This window comes from Oncorhynchus gorbuscha, linkage group LG21 (assembly GCF_021184085.1).
Source record: "Oncorhynchus gorbuscha isolate QuinsamMale2020 ecotype Even-year linkage group LG21, OgorEven_v1.0, whole genome shotgun sequence".
NCBI lineage: Eukaryota > Metazoa > Chordata > Actinopteri > Salmoniformes > Salmonidae > Oncorhynchus > Oncorhynchus gorbuscha.
In genome coordinates, this window is record NC_060193.1 from 5,219,343 (window position 1) to 5,226,842 (window position 7,500).

A 7,500-nucleotide genomic window follows, 5' to 3' on the forward strand; every position below is an offset into this window, starting at 1 on the left:
ATCAGAGACATGGTCCATAATAGCAGATCAGAGACATGGTCCACAGTAACAGATCAGAGACATGGTCCACAGTAACAGATCAGAGACATGGTCCACAGTAACAGATCAGAGACATGGTCCACAGTAACAGATCAGAGACATGGTCCACAGTTACAGATCAGAGACATGGTCCACAGTAACACAATAACAGATCAGAGACATGGTCCACAGTTACAGATCAGAGACATGGTCCACAGTAACACAGTAACAGATCAGAGACATGGTCCACAGTAACAGATCAGAGACATGGTCCACAGTAACAGATCAGAGACATGGTCCACAGTAACAGATCAGAGACATGGTCCACAGTAACAGATCAGAGACATGGTCCACAGTTACAGATCAGAGACATGGTCCACAGTAACACAATAACAGATCAGAGACATGGTCCACAGTTACAGATCAGAGACATGGTCCACAGTAACAGATCAGAGACATGGTCCACAGTAACAGATCAGAGACATGGTCCACAGTAGCAGATCAGAGACATGGTCCACAGTAACACAATAACAGATCAGAGACATGGTCCACAGTAACAGATCAGAGACATGGTCCACAGTAACAGATCAGAGACATGGTCCACAGTAACAGATCAGAGACATGGTCCACAGTAACAGATCAGAGACATGGTCCACAGTAACACAATAACAGATCAGAGACATGGTCCACAGTTACAGATCAGAGACATGGTCCACAGTAACAGATCAGAGACATGGTCCACAGTAACACAGTAACAGATCAGAGACATGGTCTACAGTAACACAATAACAGATCAGAGACACGGTCCACAGTAACAGATCAGAGACATGGTCCACAGTAACACAGTAACAGATCAGAGACATGGTCCACAGTAACAGATCAGAGACATGGTCCACAGTAACAGATCAGAGACATGGTCCACAGTAACAGATCAGAGACATGGTCCACAGTAACAGATCAGAGACATGGTCCACAGTAACAGATCAGAGACATGGTCCACAGTAACAGATCAGAGACATGGTCCACAGTAGCAGATCAGAGACATGGTCCACAGTAACAGATCAGAGACATGGTCCACAATAACAGATCAGAAACATGGTCCACAGTAGCAGATCAGAGACATGGTCCACAGTAACACAGTAACAGATCAGAGACATGGTCCACAGTAACACAATAACAGATCAGAGACATGGTCCACAGTAACAGATCAGAGACATGGTCCACAGTAACACAATAACAGATCAGAGACATGGTCCACAGTAACAGATCAGAGACATGGTCCACAATAACAGATCAGAGACATGGTCCACAGTAGCAGATCAGAGACATGGTCCACAGTAACAGATCAGAGACATGGTCCACAGTAACAGATCAGAGACATGGTCCACAGTAGCAGATCAGAGACATGGTCCACAGTAACACAATAACAGATCAGAGACATGGTCCACAGTAAGACAATAACAGATCAGAGACATGGTCCACAGTAACACAGTAACAGATCAGAGACATGGTCCACAGTAACACAGTAACAGATCAGAGACATGGTCCACAGTAACACAGTAACAGATCAGAGACATGGTCCACAGTAACACAGTAACAGATCAGAGACATGGTCCACAGTAACACAGTAACAGATCAGAGACATGGTCCACAGTAACAGATCAGAGACATGGTCCACAGTAACACAGTAACAGATCAGAGACATGGTCCACAGTAACAGATCAGAGACATGGTCCACAGTAACAGATCAGAGACATGGTCCACAGTAACAGATCAGAGACATGGTCCATAATAGCAGATCAGAGACATGGTCCACAGTAACAGATCAGAGACATGGTCCACAGTAACAGATCAGAGACATGGTCCACAGATCAGAGACATGGTCCACAGTAACAGATCAGAGACATGGTCCACAGTAACAGATCAGAGACATGATCCACAGTAACAGATCAGAGACATGGTCCACAGTTACAGATCAGAGACATGGTCCACAGTAACACAATAACAGATCAGAGACATGGTCCACAGTAACACAATAACAGATCAGAGACATGGTCCACAATAACAGATCAGAGACATGGTCCACAATAACAGATCAGAGACATGGTCCACAGTAGCAGATCAGAGACATGGTCCACAGTAACAGATCAGAGACATGGTCCACAGTAACAGATCAGAGACATGGTCCACAGTAGCAGATCAGAGACATGGTCCACAGTAACACAATAACAGATCAGAGACATGGTCCACAGTAACAGATCAGAGACATGGTCCACAGGTAGCAGATCAGAGACATGGTCCACAGTAACAGATCAGATCAGTAACAGATCAGAGACATGGTCCACAGTAACAGATCAGAGACATGGTCCACAGTAACAGATCAGAGACATGGTCCACAGCTCCAGATCAGAGACATGGTCCACGTAACAGATCATAGTCATGGTCCACAGTAACAGATGAGAGACATGGTCCACAGTAACAGATCAGAGACATGATCCACAGTTACAGATCAGAGACATGGTCCACAGTAACAGATCAGAGACATGGTCCACAGTTCCAGATCAGAGACATGGTCCACGTAACAGATCATAGACATGGTCCACAGTAACAGATGAGAGACATGGTCCACAGTTACAGATCAGAGACATGGTCCACAGTTACAGATCAGAGACATGGTCCACAGTAACAGATCAGAGACATGGTCCACAGTTACAGATCAGAGACATGGTCCACAGTTACAGATCAGAGACATGGTCCACAGTTACAGATCAGAGACATGGTCCACAGTTACAGATCAGAGACATGGTCCACAGTTACAGATCAGAGACATGGTCCACAGTAACAGATCAGAGACATGGTCCACAGTACAGTAACAGATCAGAGACATGGTCCACAGTTACAGATCAGAGACATGGTCCACAGTAACAGATCAGAGACATGGTCCACAGTTACAGATCAGAGACATGGTCCAGAGACAGTTACAGATCAGAGACATGGTCCACAGTTACAGATCAGAGACATGGTCCACAGTTACAGATCAGAGACATGGTCCACAGTTACAGATCAGAGACATGGTCCACAGTAACAGATCAGAGACATGGTCCACAGTTACAGATCAGAGACATGGTCCACAGTAACAGATCAGAGACAGGTCCAGACAGATGGTCCACAGTTACAGATCAGAGACATGGTCCACAGTTACAGATCAGAGACATGGTCCACAGTAACAGATCAGAGACATGGTCCACAGTAACAGATCAGAGACATGGTCCACAATAACAGATCAGAGACATGGTCCACAGTTACAGATCAGAGACATGGTCCACAGTAACACAATAACAGATCAGAGACATGGTCCACAGTTAAAGATCAGAGACATGGTCCACAGATCAGAGACATGGTCCACAGTTAAAGATCAGAGACATGGTCCACAGTTACAGATCAGAGACATGGTCCACAGTAACACAATAACAGATCAGAGACATGGTCCACAGTAACACAATAACAGATCAGAGACATGGTCCACAGTAACAGATCAGAGACATGGTCCACAGTAACAGATCAGAGACATGGTCCACAGTAACACAATAACAGATCAGAGACATGGTCCACAGTAACAGATCAGAAACATGGTCCACAGTAACAGATCAGAAACATGGTCCACAGTAACACAATAACAGATCAGAGACATGGTCCACAGTAACAGATCAGAGACATGGTCCACAGTAACAGATCAGAGACATGGTCCACAGTTACAGATCAGAGACATGGTCCACAGTTACAGATCAGAGACATGGTCCACAGTTACAGATCAGAGACATGGTCCACAGTTACAGATCAGAGACATGGTCCACAGTAACACAATAACAGATCAGAGACATGGTCCACAGTTACAGATCAGAGACATGGTCCACAGTTACAGGTCAGAGACATGGTCCACAGTAACAGATCAGAGACATGGTCCACAGTTACAGATCAGAGACATGGTCCACAGTTACAGATCAGAGACATGGTCCACAGTTACAGATCAGAGACATGGTCCACAGTAACACAATAACAGATCAGAGACATGGTCCACAGTTACAGATCAGAGACATGGTCCACAGTTACAGATCAGAGACATGGTCCACAGTTACAGATCAGAGACATGGTCCACAGTTACAGATCAGAGACATGGTCCACAGTAACAGATCAGAGACATGGTCCACAGTAACAGATCAGAGACATGGTCCACAGTAACAGATCAGAGACATGGTCCACAGTTACAGATCAGAGACATGGTCCACAGTTACAGATCAGAGACATGGTCCACAGTAACAGATCAGAGACATGGTCCACAGTTACAGATCAGAGACATGGTCCACAGTTACAGATCAGAGACATGGTCCACAGTAACAGATCAGAGACATGGTCCACAGTAACAGATCAGAGACATGGTCCACAATAACAGATCAGAGACATGGTCCACAGTTACAGATCAGAGACATGGTCCACAGTAACACAATAACAGATCAGAGACATGGTCCACAGTTAAAGATCAGAGACATGGTCCACAGATCAGAGACATGGTCCACAGTTAAAGATCAGAGACATGGTCCACAGTTACAGATCAGAGACATGGTCCACAGTAACACAATAACAGATCAGAGACATGGTCCACAGTAACACAATAACAGATCAGAGACATGGTCCACAGTAACAGATCAGAGACATGGTCCACAGTAACAGATCAGAGACATGGTCCACAGTAACACAATAACAGATCAGAGACATGGTCCACAGTAACAGATCAGAAACATGGTCCACAGTAACAGATCAGAAACATGGTCCACAGTAACACAATAACAGATCAGAGACATGGTCCACAGTAACAGATCAGATACATGGTCCACAGTAACAGATCAGAGACATGGTCCACAGTTACAGATCAGAGACATGGTCCACAGTTACAGATCAGAGACATGGTCCACAGTTACAGATCAGAGACATGGTCCACAGTTACAGATCAGAGACATGGTCCACAGTAACACAATAACAGATCAGAGACATGGTCCACAGTTACAGATCAGAGACATGGTCCACAGTTACAGATCAGAGACATGGTCCACAGTAACAGATCAGAGACATGGTCCACAGTTACAGATCAGAGACATGGTCCACAGTTACAGATCAGAGACATGGTCCACAGTTACAGATCAGAGACATGGTCCACAGTAACACAGAGACATGGTCCAACAGATCAGAGACATGGTCCACAGTTACAGATCAGAGACATGGTCCACAGTTACAGGTCAGAGACATGGTCCACAGTAACAGATCAGAGACATGGTCCACAGTAACAGATCAGAGACATGGTCCACAGTAGCAGATCAGAGTCATGGTCCACAGTAACAGATCAGAGACATGGTCCACAGTTACAGATCAGAGACATGGTCCACAGTTACAGATCAGAGACATGGTCCACAGTAACAGATCAGAGACATGGTCCACAGTAACAGATCAGAGACATGGTCCACAATAACAGATCAGAGACATGGTCCACAGTTACAGATCAGAGACATGGTCCACAGTTACAGATCAGAGACATGGTCCACAGTTACAGATCAGAGACATGGTCCACAGTTACAGATCAGAGACATGGTCCACAGTAACACAATAACAGATCAGAGACATGGTCCACAGTAACACAATAACAGATCAGAGACATGGTCCACAGTAGCAGATCAGAGGCATGGTCCACAGTAACAGATCAGAGACATGGTCCACAGTAACAGATCAGAGACATGGTCCACAGTAACACAGTAACAGATCAGAGACATGGTCCACAGTTACAGATCAGAGACATGGTCCACAGTTACAGATCAGAGACATGGTCCACAGTAACACAATAACAGATCAGAGACATGGTCCACAGTTACAGATCAGAGACATGGTCCACAGCAACAGATCAGAGACATGGTCCACAGTAACAGATCAGAGACATGGTCCACAATAACAGATCAGAGACATGGTCCACAATAACAGATCAGAGACATGGTCCACAGTAACACAGTAACAGATCAGAGACATGGTCTATGATGGATGTTATAACCTCTTATGTAGCTAACTGTCTATGATGGATGTTATAACCTCTTATGTAGCCAACTGTCTATGATGGATGTTATAAACCTCTTATGTAGCCAACTGTCTATGACGGATGTTATAAACCTCTTATGTAGCCAACTGTCTATGATGGATGTTATAAACCTCTTATGTAGCCAACTGTCTATGATGGATGTTATAACCTCTTATGTAGCTAACTGTCTATAATGGATCTTATAACCTCTTATGTAGCCAACTGTCTATGATGGATGTTATAAACCTCTTATGTAGCCAACTGTCTATAATTGATGTTATAACCTCTTATGTAGCTAACTGTCTATAATGGATCTTATAACCTCTTATGTAGCCAACTGTCTATGATGGATGTTATAAACCTCTTATGTAGCCAACTGTCTATGATGGATGTTATAAACCTCTTATGTAGCCAACTGTCTATGATGGATGTTATAAACCTCTTATGTAGCTAACTGTCTATGATGGATGTTATAACCTCTTATGTAGCCAACTGTCTATGATGGATGTTATAAACCTCTTATGTAGCCAACTGTCTATGATGGATGTTATAAACCTCTTATGTAGCCAACTGTCTATGACGGATGTTATAAACCTCTTATGTAGCCAACTGTCTATGATGGATGTTATAAACCTCTTATGTAGCCAACTGTCTATGACGGATGTTATAAACCTCTTATGTAGCCAACTGTCTATGATGGATGTTATAAACCTCTTATGTAGCCAACTGTCTATGATGGATGTTATAACCTCTTATGTAGCTAACTGTCTATAATGGATCTTATAACCTCTTATGTAGCCAACTGTCTATGATGGATGTTATAAACCTCTTATGTAGCCAACTGTCTATAATGGATGTTATAACCTCTTATGTAGCTAACTGTCTATAATGGATCTTATAACCTCTTATGTAGCCAACTGTCTATGATGGATGTTATAAACCTCTTATGTAGCCAACTGTCTATGATGGATGTTATAAACCTCTTATGTAGCCAACTGTCTATGATGGATGTTATAAACCTCTTATGTAGCTAACTGTCTATGATGGATGTTATAACCTCTTATGTAGCCAACTGTCTATGATGGATGTTATAAACCTCTTATGTAGCCAACTGTCTATGATGGATGTTATAAACCTCTTATGTAGCCAACTGTCTATGACGGATGTTATAAACCTCTTATGTAGCCAACTGTCTATGATGGATGTTATAAACCTCTTATGTAGCCAACTGTCTATGATGGATGTTATAAACCTCTTATCATAGACAGTTAGTTATAACCTCTTATGTAGCAACTAAGAGGATTTATAACATCCATCATAGACAGTGTCTATGACGGATGTTATAAACCTCTTATGTAGCCAACTGT

The 7,500-nt window shown here is 43.3% G+C and overlaps 1 protein-coding gene across 1 annotated transcript in view; it reads left to right on the top strand.

Annotated features, from left to right (window-relative positions):
- Positions 1-7,500, top strand: part of dysf (dysferlin, limb girdle muscular dystrophy 2B (autosomal recessive)) — a 241,551-nt gene that overhangs the window by 204,552 nt on the left and 29,499 nt on the right. The window lies entirely within an intron of this gene.